The 19,921-nt window shown below is 40.4% G+C and overlaps 1 long non-coding RNA gene across 1 annotated transcript; it reads left to right on the forward strand.

Moving 5' to 3' along the window:
* The first annotated feature begins 559 nt into the window (after positions 1 to 559).
* On the forward strand, positions 560 to 18,937 carry LOC125484473. Its single transcript, XR_007263309.1, has 6 exons — positions 560 to 598; positions 10,630 to 10,752; positions 13,223 to 13,347; positions 15,109 to 15,222; positions 15,330 to 15,438; positions 18,610 to 18,937. It is a non-coding gene; the product is annotated as an uncharacterized LOC125484473 (long non-coding RNA).
* The last annotated feature ends 984 nt before the right edge of the window (positions 18,938 to 19,921 follow it).

Genomic DNA, 19,921 nt, shown 5'->3' on the forward strand with positions numbered 1-19,921 from the left:
TGGAGTTGGTCAACCCTGATCCTTACCTTGAGTAGGGTGTTTGAGTACCCTCCAGACCTTTTCTAGATCTTCCTGATCTTTCACGGAAAGACTAATGTATTAATTCTGTGAAGACCTTCATTGTCAGTGGCAGATGACATTTTCAGAGATTTTTTCTTGGGAACATTCATTGGTCAATCTGTAAAATAAAGCAGAATATGTTGCTTGAATAGCTGTAATTCAGTCAGGCTATCATTGGCTCCCTGGTCCCAATTTACAGTATTTGCTTTCAATTTCGTGTTGAAAAGCTTTTTATTTTCTTTAAACTAGAATGTGCAGGGTTTGTTTGCTGTTTGTTTTCTTTTACTTGTTTTGCATTTCTCTCTTTTTAATCCTTTTCTACTGTTATGTTGCTTCATTTTTTACCGTATGCTTTTTCACAGGATTTAGACTGTCACACTTCAGACTGTCCCATTAAGAACAGGAGCCTGTTGTAGCAGATTTCTACCACTAGATAGCAGTCACAACAAGCATAAGGAATGATGACATCATGCATGTTTCCCTCTGGACTGATTCCAAATTGGAAAGACAAAATGGTGGAATCAATTGATCCACAGAGGTGAGCCTGGTTCGTTTGGAAAACTGTTTTAAAAGCTGAGACATTTTTTGGGAGAGCTTTGCTTTTGACAGCCCATTTCTAGTTCTCAATTGAAAAGCAGCTGATGGTTTTTTTTTAAAAGAGAATAGGCAGGTCTTCTGAACTGATAGAAGTTAGATTTTAAGCTGAAAGTAAGAAGTTTTGCCTTTAGGCAGTTCAATTTCCAGTTCTGTATTTGCAGGAAAAAAATGATGTTGTTAATTTTTCAAATGGTTTCAAGTCTGGGGCTGAGATTGAGCTGATATTCAATGAGGTTTCCAAGTGTTTGCACTGAGAACTTAATCAGAGATAGTAAGAACTTTTTATAAAGGGTCATGGCTGTTTATTATGAACTGCTATTATGATGTGAGTTTTGCCTCCGGTAGGGTATTTGTTAAATTCTTACGTTAGCTTCTGTAACAAAAAAAAAACTAAATGTGGTTAATGTACTGGAAAAGAAATTCAACAGATGTTTATTATAGTTCCTGATATATATTGATACATATTACAGTCACAGGCGCTTCAGTGTTTGGGCTAATATTAATTGATTCTGTTACAAAGAGTAACATATTTTCAGCAGTCTGTCATGCATCAAGTAGTCTTGGTAAAGATGGTTAATATATCTTCAGGTCACATGCAATGATAATACCATAAAATTGTCTCTTATCGGTATACAACATACTATCTGAGAGACTTAACAATACATCTTACCAAAAACTAAATATTCCTGTGAGCTTAATGGATGGAACGATTTCGCTGGACAAGCAGCAAGAAAATTATGGGTACTCCAAAGCCAGATGAGCTGTACATAAGAACCAGGAACAGGAGTAGGCCATCTTGCGCTTCGAGCATGCTCTGCCATTCATTAAGATCATGGCTGATCTATTAATGGCCTCTTACCTCTTGCCATTACCCTTAATTCCTTTACTAGTCAAAAAATTATCTATCTTAGCTTCAAAAACATTCAATGAGGAAGCCTCAACTACTTCACTGGGCACGGAATTTGACAGATGCACAACCCTTTGGGTGAAGAATATCCTCCTCAGTTCCGTCCTAAATCTGATCCCCCTCATTTTGAGGTTATGCTCCCTCATTCTAGTTTCACCCACCAGTTCATACAATCTCCTTACTTCTATCTTATCTATTCCCTTCATAATTTTATATGTTTCTATAAGATCCCTGCCTCATTCTTCTAAATTCCAATGAATATAATCTCCATCTACCCAGTCTCTCCTCATAAGCCAACTCTCTTAACTCTGGAATCAACCTAGTGAATCTCCTTTGCACCCCCTCCAGTGCCAGTACATCCTTTCTCAAGTAAGAAAGCCAAAATTGTACTCAGTACTCCAGGTGTGGCCTCACCAGCACCCTATACAGCTGCAACATAACCTCTCTGCTTTTAAACTCAATCCCTATAGCAATTAAGGACAAAATTCCATTCCATTTGCCTTCTTAATTACCTGTTTTACCTGCAAACCAACCTTCTATGATTTATGTACAAGGACACCCAGGTCCCTCTGCACAGCAGCATGCTGCAATTTTTACCGTGAGAGTAGTAGTCCTTTTCTTACTGTTATTCCTATCAAAATGGATGACTTCACATTTATTAACATTGAATTCTATCTGTCAGACCTTTGCCCACTCACTTAAACTATCTATATCCCTCTGCAAACTTTCAGAGTCCTCTGCACGCTTTACTGTGCCACTCATCTTAGTGTTATCTGCAAACTTTGACACACTACATGTGGTCCCCAACTCCGAATCATCTATGTAAATTATAAGCAATTGCGGTCCCAGCACTGATCCCTGAGGCACACCACTAGTCACTGTTCGCCAATCAGAAAAGCACTAATTTATCTCCACTCTTTCCTTCCTATTAGTTAACCAAGCCTCTATCCGTGCTAATGCATTGCCCATAATGCCATGCACCTTTGTTTTATGCAGCAGCCTTTTGTGCAGCACGTTGTTGAATGCCTTTTGGAAATCTAGATACATCACATCTTCTGGGTCCCCACTGTCTACCGCACTCGTAATGTCTTCATAGAATTCCAGCAAATTAGTCAAGCATGACCTGCCTTTCATGAACACATGCTGCATTCGCTTTATGGGGCTGTTTCTATCAAGATGTCTTGCTATTTCTTCCTTGATGATAACTTCTGTAGTGAGGAAAATGCTTGAATCTAAGCTAACCAGCCTACAATTCCCCATCTTTTGTCTATCTCCTTTTTTAAACAGTGGCATCACATTGGCTGTTTTCCAATCTTCTAGAACTGCCCCAGCGTCCAGCAAATTTTGAAAAATTACCATGAGTGCACTTACTATTACTTCCACCATCCTTCTAGTATCATGGGATGCATTTCATCAGGACCAGGAGACTTTTCTACCTTTAGTTCTATTAGCTTGCCCAACACTACTGCTTTCATGATAATGATTGTGTCTAGGTCCTCACCCATAAGTCTCTATGTCATCAATCACTACAAGTTATTTGGGTCCTCCACTGTGAAGACCAACACAAAATACCTGTGAATGAGTTTAACACGCTTGCCTTCATTGCTAGGACCGTTGAGCACAGGTAATGGGATGTCATGTTGAACTTGTACAAGACATTGGTGAGGCCTCTTCAGGAGTACTGTGTGCAGTTCTCGTCACCCTGCTATAGAAAGGATGTTATTAAATTGGAAAGGGTTCAGAAAAGATTTACCAAGATGTTGCCAGGACTGGAGGGCTTGAGTTATAAGGAGAGGCTGGATAGGCTTGGACTTTTTTTCAGAGATTGAGAGGTGACCTTAAGGAGGTTTATAAAATCATAAGGGGCATAGATGAGGTGAATAACAAAAGTCTTTTCCCTTTTGTGGGGTAGTTCAAAATGAGGGGACATACTTTTAAGGTGAGAAGAAAGTTTTAAAACCGATTTGAGGGGCAACTTTTTCACACAGAGAATGATTGGTATGTGGAATGAACTGCCAGAGAAAGTGATCGATGCAGGTACAGTTACAACATTTAAAAGACATTTGGATAAGTATATGAATAGGAAAGGTTTAGAGGGATATGGGTCAAATGCAGGCAGGTGGGAATAGTTTAGTTTGGGAAACTTGGTCAGCGTGGACAAGTTAGACTGAAGGGTCTGTTTGCACACTGAACGATTCTATGACAATGAACCTAACCCCTAACTTTATTAAGGGACACAGGATCTACTCAAACTCTTTTGGGTTTGGAAGGTGCTCTCGAAGGATATTTGGTGTATTTCTGCAGTGCAGAAATTTGTATATAGTACATGCTGCTGCTACTGAGAATTGGTGATGGAGAGGTGGATGCTTGTGGATGTGATGCCAGTCGAGTAGGCTGCTTTGCCTTGGATGCTGTCAAAGTTCTTGAGTGAAGTTGGAGCTGCACTCATCCAGGCAAGTGGGGAGTATTCCATCACATTCCTGACTTGTGCCTTATAGATAGTGGACAGGCTTTGGGGAGTCAGGAGGTGAGTTATTCACCACAAAATCCTGGCCTCTGACCTGCTCTTGTAGCTGCTATTTTTTATATGATGAGTCCTGTTGAGTTTCTGGTCAATGGTAACCCCAAGGATATTGATAGTGGGCAATTCAGTGATGGCAAGAATGTCAAGGGGTGGTGGACAGATTGTCTCTTCTAGAGATGGTCATTGCCTGGCATTTGTGTGGCATGAATGTTACTTGCCACTTTTCAGCCCAAGCCTGGATATTGTCCAGATCCTCTTGCATTTGAATATGGATTGCTTCAGTATCTGAAGGGTCATGCATGGTGCCGAACATCGTGCAGTCATCAGTGAACATCCCCACCGCTGACCTTATGATGGAGAGAAGGTCTTTCATGAAGCAGCTGAAGATGGTTGGGCCTAGGACACAACCCTGAGGAACTGCTGGAGCTGAGATGACTGACCTTCAACATCCACAACCATCTTCCTATGTGTCAGCTATGACTCCAAGCAGCGGAGAGTTTGCCCCTAATATCAATTGATTCCAATTTTCCTAGGGCTCCTTGATGCCACATTCAGTTGAATGCAGCCTCGATGTCACTCTCACCTCACCTCTGAAATTCAGCTCTTTTGTCCATGTTTGAACCAGGGCTGTAATGAGATCAGGGACTGAGTGGCCCTGGCAGAACCCAAACTGAGTGTCTCTGAGCAGGGGCTGCTTGATAGCACTGTTGATGACACCTTCCATCACTTTACTGATGATTAACAGGAGACTGATAGGCCAGTAATAGGCCAGGTTGGATTTGTCCTGCTTTTGGTGTACAGGACATACCTCAGCAATTTTTCACATTGTTGGGTATATGCCAATAGTGTAACAATACGGGAATAGTTTGGCGAGGGGTCCAACAAATTCTGGAGCCCCAAGTCTTCAATGTTATTGTGGTAATGTTGTGGGTGCATCAAGTTTGCAGCATCTAGTACTTTCAACCTTTTCTCTATGACGTGGAGTGAATTGAATTGGGTGAAGATTAGCGTTTGTGATACTAGGGACCACTGGAAGACACCAGGATGGATCATCCACTCGACACTGGCTGAAGATTGCTGTGAAAGCTTTAGCCTTATATTTTGGACTGATGCGCTGGGATTTTCCATCATCGAGCATGGGGATATTTGTGCAGCCGCTGCCTCCTATAAGTTGTTTAATTGTCCACCAACATTCATGACTGGATGTAGATTACTTGATTATATTTGATTTGTATATCTTTGTTTTTGGACTCATTAAGCATTCACAATCTCTGTATTTGTGTTGTGTTACTCTTTCTTTTCATGTTTAGCAATGAATAAACTCACTCTTCTGTTAGTCTGGTTACATTGGCTTCTTTTAACATACAAATTCTTTTGCTCTTGGAGAAAGGCATCCACAAGATAAGGGTTCTTTTTAAATTCACCATGTCAAGACCAACCAATGGGTGGGTAAATAAAGAAGGGGAGCCAGTTTATCCCTCCTCACCCAGGAACCTGATGATTTGGGATACCCAACTGGAACCATAATAACTTAACACATAGGCACCAGTAAGACCACATCTGGTGTACTCTGCACAGTATTGGTCACCTTATTTCAGAGCAGGATGTGAATATATTGGAAGCAGTTCAGAGAAAGTTTACCAGACCAATACCTAAAATGCGTGGTATGTCTTTTGAATAAAAGTTGGACAGGCTCAACTTGTATGCAATGGAATTTGGAAGTGTAAAAGATGATTTGATTGAAATATATAAAATCCTGAGGAATCTTTACAGGGTAGATGTAAGGATCATATTTTTCTTATGGGAGAATTTAGAATAAGCATTCCCTGTTTAAAATCAAAGGTTGCCCATCGATAGAGATGAGATGAGTGTTTTTTCTCACAGAGTGTTGTAAATCTTTAGAAATCTCTCGATGAAAAGGTGGTGGAAGCAGAATCCTTGAATGTTTTTAAGGCAGGAAAAAAGATAAATCCTTGTTGAGCAAAGGTGTAAAAAGCAGAAGTGCAGATTTGAGGAAGGGCAGCACGGTGGCTCAGTGGTTAGCATTACTGTCTTACAGTGCCAGGGATTTGATTCTAGCCTCTGGCGACTGTCTGTGTGGAGTTTGAACATTCTCCCTGTGTCTGCATGGGTTTCCTCCGGATGTTCCGGTTTCCTCCCATAGTTCAAAAATATACAGATTAGGTAGATTGGCCATGTAAATTGCCAACAGTGTCCAGGGATGTGTAGGCTCAGTGGATTAGCCATACAGAAAGGCAGATTTATGAGGATAGGGTAGAGGGTAGGTTGTGTGGGATGCTCTTTGGAGAGTCAATGTGGACTTGATGGGCCAAATAGCCTGCTTCTAGAGTCTTATGATTGGTGAAGCATGCTTGAGGAGCTGAATAGCCTACTCCTGTTCCTCATTCATTTGTTTGTATTTAACATTTGTTCATTGTAAAGTGGCTGGATGATGGGGAGGAAACTATTTTGAGTTGATGCTATCAAAAACAAAAGTTGCTGGAAAAGCTCAGCAGGTCTGGCAGCATCTGTGAAGAAAAAATCAGAGTTAATGTTTCGGATCTGGTGATAATTTTAGGGCCTAAACACTCTCATATCTTAGCCCCCTACCCGACACACCAGGCCTTGTTATCACGTAGCCTGCCATTACACACCCCCTGTTGTTAGTCACTAACAGTCCCCATTAACAGCTATTCACCCTCCCAGCCAGATCATTATCAACTCCTTTGTCTATCCAACTGCTCTTCTCTCTTTTTGGGCTCTCTTATTGTTCACCCCGTCCCCCTTCCTATTTTCTGCATTTAAGCTGATGTTTTCCCAACTACCATCAGTTCTGAGGAAGGGTCACTGGACCTGAAAGGTTAACTCTGATTTTTTTTCTTCACAGATGCTGCCAGACCTGCTGAGCTTTTCCAGCAACTTTTGTTTTTGTTCCTGATGTACAGCATCTGCAGTTCTTTCAGTTTTTATTGAGTTGATGCTATTTCAATTTGTACCTTAATTCATGTATATGTTCCAATCTTTATTTCACTTCCCATAAAATTATAGGAAGTGCACGATAAACCTGTCTGTTACTCCCTAGTTTGATGTCTGTAAGAATTCTTAACCCTGATGCTTAACCAGCTCAATACATCATTGCAGCTGAATGCCGAAGATCCCTTGTTCGTGCCAGAATGGAACTGGTATTGGGAAAAGTGAAATTCACATCACAAAGCTTGCTGGATCTTTGTTGCCAGGTTTCTTGAGGTCAACAGTGAAGGCTGTCTGTTTGTCACTGACCTCAAAAGCTGGGACATTAGTCGTTTATCTCAGTGCTCTGTGTTGGGATCTAATTTCTCTGTGCAAATTAGCTACTGCAGTTTTCTGTTATTCTGTCGTCATGTAAGAATGACTGTCTTCCTTGTTACGAGTCAATAATTGCTTCCAAGGAAAAGGATGACTGTAAGCCTGAGGAAGTCAAGTCTGGAAAATTTCAGAGAGTCAGTATTTGAACTGCGCAGCAGACTACAGGTGAAAAGCAGGGAAGAAAATTCAATGGAAGAGACTTTCCCAGGCTTCATTATAAAAGCGAAAACAACACTGAGGAGAGTTGAAAAGGAACAGATTTACCAGATGCAGTTGAGAGTTCAGTATTCCCCCTGACCACATATCCCACTCCCGCAAACAGGATGAAAGTGACAGTGTTACAGTCTGCTGTTAGCAACAGCAATATACATTTATACTGCAGCTTAAAAGCTGTGCATTAGCTAGATGAGTAGGTTTTTCATTACTTAGCCTGTTAACCAGACAAAGCTGCCTCCAGGCAACCCCCAGAGCTCCAAATCAGGGACATATCCAATGGTGCTCCTTTGAGTCATCTCGTAGTTATATTGAAAAAATCGAGGAGACAACCTGCAGGCTCATTGAGATGTTACTTTTCTTTGTGACCAATTTTGATCAGACTCCTTTCACAGATTTTATTTTTAACATGAAATACTGTTTGGCTGTTATTTTAAATTAGATTTAATTCAGCAACACCCCTCCCCCACTTTGATTTCTATGGGCGTGTCTTATTCAATTAGAGGGATTCTTTCAGGTGTTGCTTGTTGTATCTTTCCAGCATTCATGGTTATCAATGTATTTTATAGTATAATATCAATATCTTGTTACATGTAAGAACACAGTGATAATTTCGATTTCTTTTGCAAAAAATATACGAATTAACTTTCTCAGAGATAGTAAGAACTGCCGATGCTGGAGTCAGAGATAACACAGTGTGGAGCTGGAGGAACACAGCAGGCCAGGCAGCATCAGAGGAGCAGGAAAGCTGATGTTTCGGGTCGGCACCCTTCTTCAGAAAAGGGGGATGGGGAAGGGAGGTATCGACCTATCTCCCTCTCATCCCCGCCTCCTTTCCTGTCTGTCTTCTCTCCCACCTATCCGCTCCTCCCACCTCACTGACCAATCCTCACCACTCCCTAGCTGCACTCAACTATCACCATCCTACCTACCTTCCCCAGCCCCACCCCTCCTCTCTCTATTTATTTCTGAGCTCCCTTCTCCCTCCCCCGTTTTAGAAGGAGGGTCCTGCCCTGAAAAATCAACTTTCCTGCCCCTCTGATGCTGCCTGGCCTGCTGTGTTCCTCCAGCTCCACACGGTATTATCTCTGACTCCAGCATCGGCAGTTCTTACTATCTCTGAATTCAAAGTATATCCCATTCTCCAAAACAGGCAGCACAACAGGACGTGAAGATTAAGCTGCTGTCAAAACCAATTCAGACCAGCACTGAACAGAGGTTCTGAAACATTGCTTTCCAGAGGAGACCGACTTGGACGTGACCAATCAATGGCATCCCATTGTAGGACGTCAGCTGGTCTGGACTAATTGTGTGTCTCCTATGGAAAGAAGCACTGATCTGCCCCTAGGGTTTGGACCACAGCCTGTACAGCAACTAATTCTGGAATATAGCAGCTAGACAGCCACAGATTTGGAGGCTACAAACAAAAACCATAACCTCATCCCATGTTTCATCCACATGATCTATCTGCACAACCTCTGGGAACCCTGATCAATGCAAGAAAGATGTCTGCTGCACTGGAGGAGATACTTGCGCTTGCTAAACATCAATTTATCATCATGACTATTTATAGGAAAAGGGGAGCAGACCAACCCATGTACATTTACAACACTGTGATTTTACATTAGGTGGCAAACTTTAGTAACATTCAGTTATATTTGAATCTCAAAAATCTACATGCAAGCCAGAATTGACTGCAAATGCCAAAATATCTGATACATTTTAAAAATTGCAAAAATGGTAATAATCCTCTCAGCATTACTTGACTAAGGGAGACATCTTGCCATGAAACACATCAATTACTGGTATTCACAGTATTCTATGCTCTCTAGATGGCAAGAACAGGGAAGTTATGATGAACTTATATTAGTTACACTTCAGGTGGTGTGCTGTGAATATTTCTGGATGCCACACCACAGCATGTGAATGTACTGGACAGAGAGTAAAAGAGTTTCATGGGAATTCTTCCAGGGATGAGACAATTCTGTAATGAAGAAATATTGGAGAAGTTAGGACTGTTTTCCTTGGAGGAAGATGATATAAGATTTGGTAGGAGTTTTTAATATTGAGTTTTCAATACCTGGACAGAGTAGAATGGGAGAAACTGTCGACTTTCATAAAAGGATTGAGAGAGGGCACGGTTTTAAAGGGATTTGCAAATGCAAGGTAAAGGAAAACCTTTTTCACATCACAAATCGTTAGAGAATGCAATGCACGACCTGGAAGTGTGGTGGAGACAGGTTCTGTTGAAGCATTCAGGAGGACATTGTTTCTAATTAAATAATCTTTCAATGTGTAGGGTTACAGGTAAAGCTCGGCTAATGGCACTAAGGCAAAATGTTCAGACATTTTGTTCAGGTAAAGACACAACAGGCCTAATGGTCTCCTTCTGCATGATAACACTTCTGTGATTTGCAGTTGTAGCTGCCACAACAACAACAGCCCTGCCACACATTGCAGTGAAACTGGTAGCACAAGAGCAGCAGGGAGTTGATCAGGTCAGACAGAAGGAGCAAAGGAGCAGAGCATAACAAAAACAGCAAGACTAAGGAAAGTGAGGTGCAGTTTTTGGATGGTGTGGTTAGTATATTTTTATTGTAGGTGGCATAAGTTCTTCATAGGGATGCTTCTACATCAGGGTTTTAATTTTTATTGATAGTGGCCCATTTAATGAAATCTGCATGATCAAAAGGTTCAGAAACGTATAACTTAAAAAAAAATCTGCTGCAGAGGCAAGTATTGTTGCTCTTTCTCTCCCAAAAACTATTTTTTTTTTTGTAAACAGCATATTCTGTCCTCTTTTCAAAAACTTTTCTTAAGATGAAAGCACTTGGATTTGTTTATTATGTCCTGAAACTCATCTTTCTCTTATTTATAGAACAAAATATTGCGTAGAATGTACAGATTTGCATGAATTTGTAAAATCTCCCATTTTGTTTTATTTTTCCCTTTAAGTGTTAGCTTTATATGGTTTAAATTTCAGACTTTGCACATTACTCAGGGAAGGACATTTCAACTCGATCAGGAAAATTGCATGCACACTGGACACAAAAGAGATCACAAGACCAGCTAGAATCTTTGAGGCATAACAGCACTGTATTTTGTGGTAAGAACAGTGGGATAATTTTGAATTTGTGTGTTAATGTTGAATAGGTGATAGCTGTTGTATAAGTTAATGGTTTGTTAATGTTGAAGTTGATAATGTCACACGGTCTCGATACGGAGACAAGTTTTCATAGGGGGCAGACCCATTCTGCACAGAACCCAAGAGTCTTTAGTAATTTTGCCTGGCTAGTGACATCAGTTGCACTTACTGCTATCATTAAATAAACCAATTTGATCAGTAAGATAAGTGCCTCTTCTATTTAGACTCACCAGTGGTTTATCCTTTCCCACTATTAATTAGGATGGCCCTAGATGTAATATAGATAAAGGTGTATTGGTGACAATGAGCTACCTCAAAAAAACTTCTCCTGTGCCACAAATTAGCAGAGGCAGCAGATTCCATAGAGTTCCAGCAGTGACAGTTAGGGTAAATATGACATGCTGAATCTACAAATCTGCAGGAAAATAAATGTGGACATAATGTAAAGAACCAATGTAGGCTGCAATTTCATCCTTTCTCATGTGACATTGTCAGGAAAAGTCCAAATATTCAACTATGAGTGATACCTCAGTTTATTTTGTATTTAAAGTGTTGTACAATTTAATACTCCTGAAAGGGTTAATTTTGAAGACTACATTAACCTCCATTTAACTGGATGATGTCATAAGGAGTTGGGAAAGGCAGAACATCACAGAATCTCGAAAGAGGACAGACAGACCTTTGGGACTATTGGGTCTCTCAATAGTAATAATGTCTCTCTTCCTAATGTAAATTGTATATGATTGCTATCATTACAATAGATCACATCTTGTTTAGGACAAGAGCCTCTTCCTTGCCACATTAGACCAAGAAGACCCTGTGGATCCAGTCAGAACAAGTAACAGCAATCAATGCAACCACATGTTGGGAGTGGTTGGCTTTGCATGCTCATGTAACTTGGTACCAGCTGTGATCATCTGCAGATTCAATCCAACTACACCATTATGGCATAAACTGCATAATGTTATCACTATTTTCAGTGAACATATCGCTCAAACAACACGGAAAATAATTTGTGACATTGCCTAGGTCATGATACTCTAATATGCACTCTTCATTCCATTATATCGTCAGAATGAAGGCAAATGACTTGTTATGAAAAAAATAGCCACAAAAGATTCTAAGAGACACTACATTTTTATAAATATTGTATCGAGTGATATTTTCAGAGGAAACTATAAGCGTGGAAACAGGCCCTTCGGCCCAACAAGTTCACGCTGACCCTGAGAGCATCCCACCCAGACCCATCTCCGTGTAACCCACCTAATCTACACATCCCTGAACACTACGGGCAACTTAACATAGCCAATCCATATACCCTGCACATCTTTGGACTGTGGGAGGAAACTGGAGCACCCGGAGGAAGCTCATGCAGACAGTCGCCCAAGGGTGGAATTGAACCCGGTTCCTTGGCGCTGTGAGGCAGCAGTGCTAACCACTGAGCCGCTGTGCCCCCCTTTTGCACGAAAACTCCCAGATGCAGCAAAAATGCTATTCTTTGATTAGATCTTAGTGACACCAAATCGTTTCCTGCAGCAAGTTACTCCCCTTAATAAAGATGCACATTAAATGCTAATCATTGCAACTCATGATATCATGCATTACCTGACACATTTTATTTGGCTTAGTCCATGCTTGAATTTTAAGAAAAAAATCACTGACACAAAAGGTAGATGCTCTCTAGAGCCCACTGCTGAGCATCCAACAGGCATGGGCAGGTTGATAAAGTTCTGGAAATTAATGTTGTTTGGAATTTTGATACGATCCTAACTTCTTCTAACATTTCCCCCAGTCAGTATTGAAAGTGAGTCATTGAAATCTACAGCACAGGCCCATCCAGTCTGCACCAGTCAAAAACAACTACCCAACTATTTGAATCCATTTTTCAACACTTGGCCCATAGCACTGTATGAATCTAAATACTTATTAAATGTTATGAGGCTTTCTACCTCTCCCATCCTTAATGCAGTGAGTTCGAGATTCTACACCATATGGGTGAGAAACGTTTTCCTCAGATCCCCTCTAATCCTCCTGTCTTTTCCCTTAAATCTATGCCCACTGGTCTTTAATTCCTCCAAGAAGAGGAAAGTTCCTTCCTGCCTATGCTCCTAATAATTTATGTATCTCAATCAGGTCCTCCCTCAGTCTCCTCTGCTCCACAGAAAACAACCCAATCCAATCTCTCTTCATAACCAAAACTCTCCAGCCCAGGCAACACCCTGGTGAATCTCCTCTGCACCTTCTCCAGTGTAATCACATCCCTCCTATAATGTGAATTCCAGATCTGCATGCAATACTCGAATTGTGGCCAAATGGAAATTTTATACAGTTCCAGTATAACCTCCCCACTTTTAAACTCTATACCTTGGCTACTAAAGGCAAGTATCCCATATGCCTTTTTAACCACTTTAATCTCCCTTTAATCTATCAGGTCAGTAGCTAAGTGGTTCTTGAGATTGTTAAGAAGTCAGGGGTATATCTGCAGCTTTGGGACAGTCACTCAACTACTTTTGGAGAGCAGCAGTAACAAGGCCATGACAGCCTGACAGGAGTGAGGTAAGGAAATTACTATTAAACTCCTTCTATATGGCTCCATTTCCAACTCATCCTTTCAGTTGCCTACTTCACACCATAAATCACTTGACCAAAGGGATCTTGGTGCAAGCTCTTCACCAGGTTTCTTCAGGTGGCTTTCTGCAGTTAATGTGTTGCAACACACCTTTATACCTGGCATTAGGCACACAGCCCCTATCTTCAGAGAGACCAAGGATATCTATAACGCAGGAGGTAGGGGATGAAGCGAACTGTGACAAAGACATGTGTGGCGACCTGACCGTGCAACTCTACACCCTTTTCCTTTTCAAACTTTCACAGCAATTAAGAATCTTCCAGGTATAGTGAAGAGCTTTGGACATTCTCCTGCCAGTGTAGGAAATACTTACCTTTACCAAAGATACATTGTAATCGGAATTCATCTGTAAATGACAGGTTTTTAAAAGCTGTTTCCAGTGTAGTACAGAGAATTCTGTATATGAGAGATTGAACAGTGAATTGGTTAATCCAGCTGTAAAAGACTTGCAGAGAAATATAGCGTAAGATGACTGTGTGTTAAATTAGCAAATTGCAAGTAATTACATAAGATGATACTGTAGAGACTATCTTAATTCATCCATCCACAGAAACCCTAAGGTTGACCCATTTCAGCAACTAATAATTTCTTAGTTGATTGCTGGGTTGATGTTTCCACTATTTTCCACAGAAGTCTCTTTCATATGTTGCTCACTCTTTGTAGAAAGATAAAGTTCCCGACATTAGTCCTCTTGCTAGCTTCAACTTGTATTCTTTTGACCTGCTCTTACAATTTAAAATAGCATTCTGGATTAACCTTTTGCATTCCCTAGATATACAATGAACAGGACCTGTATGAAATCAAATCTTAAATCACTTGCCCTCCTTCCAAATGACATATATGAGCCCCAAAGTTTCACTAAGATTTTCAGGCACTAAATGGCCTCTATTAGACTGCACCTTGTGGACATACTTGTGTAATTAATAAGACTTAAGTTATCAAATTGTACTGTATTTAAGATTAGTGATGGAAAGCTTTTGTCTGTATTATTAGGATACCATTAACAAGTCTTTAAGTTGGCATTTCTTAAGGTGACAAATACTGTTTTAAGAAAAAACACAGAAATTAACTAGGGTTGTATTTGGGATGCATTTTGGATTTAGGTTGCAGTGTGCCTATTATTAGTAACAAATCGAAGCCAAAACTGCTTCTAGAAGAATGGTTGAGAGCTAGAACTGCCAATAAAAGTTTTAAGTTAAGGTTAGATTGTTGTAGGAAAACCATGCACACTCTTACCATTGCTCAATTTAAAATATTTGTTTAAAATTATTAATTGTGTTGACTCAGATGTTCAAACGTGAGCCGAATATTTGAAAAGCTGTCTGTAAGAAGTGTGCAACAATAGGACACTTGCCTGATGTCTAGCCGGGGTAGCGTTTGACAAGAGGACACTTGCTAAGAGAGGGAAACGTAGGAGTTAGTAGTACACCACTTGCCAAAACATTAGCACTTATATGGGACATCACCAGTCAATAGCTGATTGTCATAGTTTTGGGGTTTGCCATAAGAAATCCAATATTAGAATTAGAATCCAGCTTTGAACTTGATTATTTTAAGAGAAAGTCTTTGTTATGAAGCACTTTCAGTAGTGTGCACTCAGCAAGTAGTTATGAAATTTGCAGGCACAGTAGTTAAGGTAGATTTGTGAATCAAAGTTGAAGTCTACAAAGCATTTGTATGTTTGCCAGAGTTGACTAAATAGAACCTTGAAAAACATCTTGTGTCAAGAAATTGACTTCATGGAACCAAGGAGAGGAGAACACATATATAATGGGATCCATGTAAAGACAGGCTGACCCATGGTGAGTTTGTGTACCATGCCATGCCTTGACTAGTGAAATATTAATTATTACTTTTTATTGACCAATAAATCATGTTTGTTGTTCTTTTGGTTCTTTTAACCAATAAGGTTATTCCTGACAAGAATTCTGGGATTCAGAAGAGGGTCCAAATTCCAGCACCTTAAAATGACCCCAGAATGGAGTGAGGGCAAGAGGTGCACCACCTAACAATATTGGGTAAGCTCAATTATGAAGCATTCATTAACCAGCCCAGAAGCAGGAGTTAGACCCTTGGCACATTCAAATAAAGGACCTAACATGTGCTTGAGTTCTGGGCTGGACTCCACAATATGACCCCTGCCCTATTCAGGTTGGGCTGAAAAGTGGTGAGTAACATTCGCGCTACACAATTACCAGGCAGTTACCATCTTCAAAAGAGTAAATCTGCGTATCGTCCCTTGATACTCAATGGCATTACCATTACTGATTCCTCCAATATCAACATCCTGGGGATCACCATTGACTAGAAACTGAACTGATGAACCATACAAATAGTCAGCAAGTAACTCACCCCCTGACTCTTCCAGAGTCTGTCTGCTAACTACAAGGCACGAGTTAGGCGTGTGATGAAATTTGAATGATTTATGAAGAAGGGTCACTGGATTCAAAACTTTAACTGTTTTCTCTGCACAGATGTTGCCAGACTTGCTGAGTTTCTCCAGCAATTTCTGTTTTTGTTTGTTTGTAGTGCCTTGATCCACATTCTTTCTTTCTCCCCTTTACATGTTATTGATTCTATCTAGCTCCCTTGTCTTACCAGGATGACACCACCCTGACTGCCTTGATCTCGTTACCACTGAGTCCTGCTACCCTTCGTTATCTGAATCCTGCAGTCAAACTTCCAGAGTCATGTGATTCCTCCCTTCAGTCCTGCAGTCCTTCTGTCTGTTTCACGAACCCTTCTCAAATCCTGCAATCATTTCACCCTGAGCCTTGGAATTCTTCCCACCAAAGTCCCATGAACCCTCACCAAGATTCCATGAATGCTTCCCATCCTGGTTATGCAATCCTTCCCCAACAATACCCAACCCCAACCTCATCCATGTCTTATGTTCATTCCATGAACATTATGATTCCTTCCCCAAAAGTCCCACTATTATCCCCCCAACCATCTCCACCCCCGCCCCAACTAACATGTGCTACAATTTCCAAATCTGACAATCCTGCCCTAGATTACACAATTGGCTACTTCCCAATGTCCAACAATTTCCTCAATTTCCCTTTTCAAGCTTGTGATCCCTCCCAACCAATACTGTAATCACCCTTTGTGTCCTGAGATCTCTTCCCAACAGACATTCCCAACAGCCTGCTGCCTCTGACTCTCACGATATTCCTCAAAGCCATCTCTTATACCGTGGTAGCACATTTCAATGCTCACAGCTGCTTGATCATCATGCATTTCTTTTCATGTGGCTTCTCACGCAGTCATCTTCAGGACGTATTGATGTTGGAAATCCAACGTCTGAGCTCCTAAAACCTCCACATTTGTATCCTGGGCCAACATACAAACAAAAAGTAACAGTAGGCAACTTGAAACTCTGAGCCTGCTCTGCTGTTTGATAGATCATGGCTGATTTTAACTTCAACTCTATGTTCCTACATATTCCCAGCAATCTTTCAGCCCTTTGGTAATCAAGAATCTATCTGCCTCTGCTTTAAAAATATTTAAAGATTCTTCTTCCACCGCTTTTTGTGCAAGAGAATTATTTTTAAAATATGACCCCTGGTTCTAGGTCCTCCCATAAGAGGAAACATCCTTTTGACATCTACTCGGTCATGTCCCCTCAGAATCTTGTATGTTTCAATTAAGTGACTTCTGACTCTTCTAAACTCCAGAGGGTATAGGCTCAGTCTGTTTAGCCTTTTCTCATTAGGCAATCCACTCATTCCACAGATAGTGAATTTCTATATCTAAGCTATAAATTTTGGTTATAGCTCAGGCACTTGATTTTCAGGGATCAGTCTCACTGTTCTTCTTGTTATTGTTTCCAGTGCTTAAATATCACCTTTTCTTAATGAACAGAACTGGACACAGTCATGAAGGTGATAACACCATCTGGGAATATATTGAATTATTAACCAAGATTGTCACTATTACGTGAAACAATTGTGTGCCATGAAGGTAGAAAACAATAAATTCTTACTCTACTGATGAAGTGCCTCAATTGTAAGTTGAATTTCTAATCAAAGCACAGGAGCTATGTACTACTGGAAGGCCTATTAAAAAAAGAGGTTATCACAATAATGCCATCAGGACACAAATAAATCATAATCTTTGCAGATTGACTTTCCTGTCACAGCTCCCAGTTTTTACATTAAAACAGATTTTACTGCAACCAATTCAAAATCTTTTCTGCAGCAAAATATTTTTGAAATATAGCTACATGGAGACAGTGCAACTGCAGTTAAGCTGTGGATCAATCCAAAAGTCTTCCAAATTCAAATCCTTAAAGACAAACAATCATAGAATTCATCACAAAGGTTTGAAGATGAGTTATTGCCTTGTCTCCAATCCTAGAACTGCTGCTATGCCATCATAGTATTTGGCATCTACAACCACTTCAGCGCAAACATACAACATGGTTTCATACATCTTGCTCAGTTTTATCAAAACAAGTGCCAGAAGAACTAATTAGTAGTCCTCAAAGCAATAAATGTTACAATAGCTTCACTTATTTCAACTTCGACTTTCTAGCCCAGAGGTAAAAGCACTACCACTCTGTCGCAAGATCTCTTGGGACGTGTGGGACATGAGGGACATGAGTGAAACAGTTTTTTTTAACCATCAACCCATGGTTATAAGGTCACTGTTAGGCCAAGTTTTCATTCCAAATTTTTATTGAATTCAAATTTCACCATCTGCCATGTTGGGATTCAAATCCGTGTCCCCAGAACATTAGTCTTGGGTTCTGGATTATTAGTCTCGTGACATTCCTGCTAAACCACCAACTCCTCTGAAGCAAAAAATGTCACAATGCAGCAAGACCTGGTCAATATCCAGGTTGGGCTGACAAGTGGTGAGTAACTTTCGCGCTACACAATTGCCAGGCAATGACCATCTCCAAAAGAGAAAATCTGAGTATCGTCCCTTGATATTCAATGGCATTACCGTTACTGAATCCTCCAATATCAACATCCTGACTAGAAACTGAGCTGATGAACCATCCAAATACTGTGGTTCTAAGAGCAGGTCAGAGTTTAAGAATCCTGCAGCAAGTAACTCACCTGCTGACTCTCCAGAGTCTGTCTGCCAACTACAAGGCACAAGTTAGGAGTGTGATGGAATTTGAATGACTTATGAAGAAGGGTCACCGGATTCGAAACTTTAACTCTGTTTTCTCTCCACAGATGCTGCCAGATTTGCTGAATTTCTGTAGAAATTGTGTTTGTTTAAGAGAAGACAGTAATATTTGGAAATGAACATACTCATCATACAGCATACAAAACAAACTGGACCAGGATACATTATTTGCAGGTTTTACTGGCTTTTGCTTCTGACAACAAGCTCAAGTAATCTGAGATATGTATTATTACCAAAAAGTAGCAAAAATGTGACAGATTACCAAATGAAAGGTACAATTTATGGAGATTAGTTTATAAAATGTAATTTTATTGACTATAATATGTCTAGATCTAAACTTTTGTAGAATGATATTAAAGATTTAAGTAAATATAGCTTGAATCAAGATAATAATTTTTGCAATTTACCAGAAGATATTGGAAAATAGCATCTGTGTCCTAATAGAGTTACAAAAGAAAGGGAAAAGACAGATGAGAAAACGTTACCATGTAGAGCTGACAAAGTACAATTTTGGTGTAAAACCATTAATAGAGTCATACAGTCATACAGCATAAGAACAGGCCCATAGGCCCACCATGTCTATGCTGACCACAACCATCAAACTATAAAAATCCAATTTGCCTGCACTTAGTCCATAGCTTACTATTCTCTGACATTTTAAGTGTTCATCTGGATGCGTCTTAAATGTTGGGAGTTATCTGTCTCCATCACCCTGTGAGGCAGCACATTCCATATTTCTACTACCCTCTGGGTAATAAAAAACATTTTCCTCCGGTCCCCTTCAAACTACTGACTCCTCACCTGAAACATCTGCCCTCTGGTCTTTAACATGGCTGCCATGGGGAAAGGATTCTCATGATTTCCTCTATCCGTGCCTCTCATAACTCAACCAGTTTCCCCTTACTGTCCCCCCACCCCCGGACCTCCCAGTCTCCTCTGCTCCAGCGAAAACAAACCCAGCCTATCCAGTCCCTCCTCATAACAGAGTTTCAATCCCAGGCAACATCCTGGTGAACCTAATGGAAGACTATTGAATTAAAATGAACAGGGTAACATATAAAGCACAAATAATGTGGAACAAGATGGAACATGGGACATAAATCTAAAACTTGCAGCCTGCTGATTTGAAATAAAACTTAGAAATGCACACGGAGAATGAGGAAGCCGCAATTTGACTGAGGTGACGTGAGAAACTGCATTCTGTGCCTCGAAGGGAAGACATTTTCCTCTGACGAAAAGCCCAATAAACTGCATTCAAAATAAGGCTCAACAAAATCAGAATGTTACAGAGCATTATACTAACAAGAGTGGAACTGGTTGGATCAAAGTAGAAACAATAACAAAAACATAAAGAGCAAG

Source organism: Rhincodon typus, chromosome 11, assembly GCF_021869965.1.
Source record: "Rhincodon typus isolate 14 chromosome 11, sRhiTyp1.1, whole genome shotgun sequence".
Lineage (NCBI taxonomy): Eukaryota > Metazoa > Chordata > Chondrichthyes > Orectolobiformes > Rhincodontidae > Rhincodon > Rhincodon typus.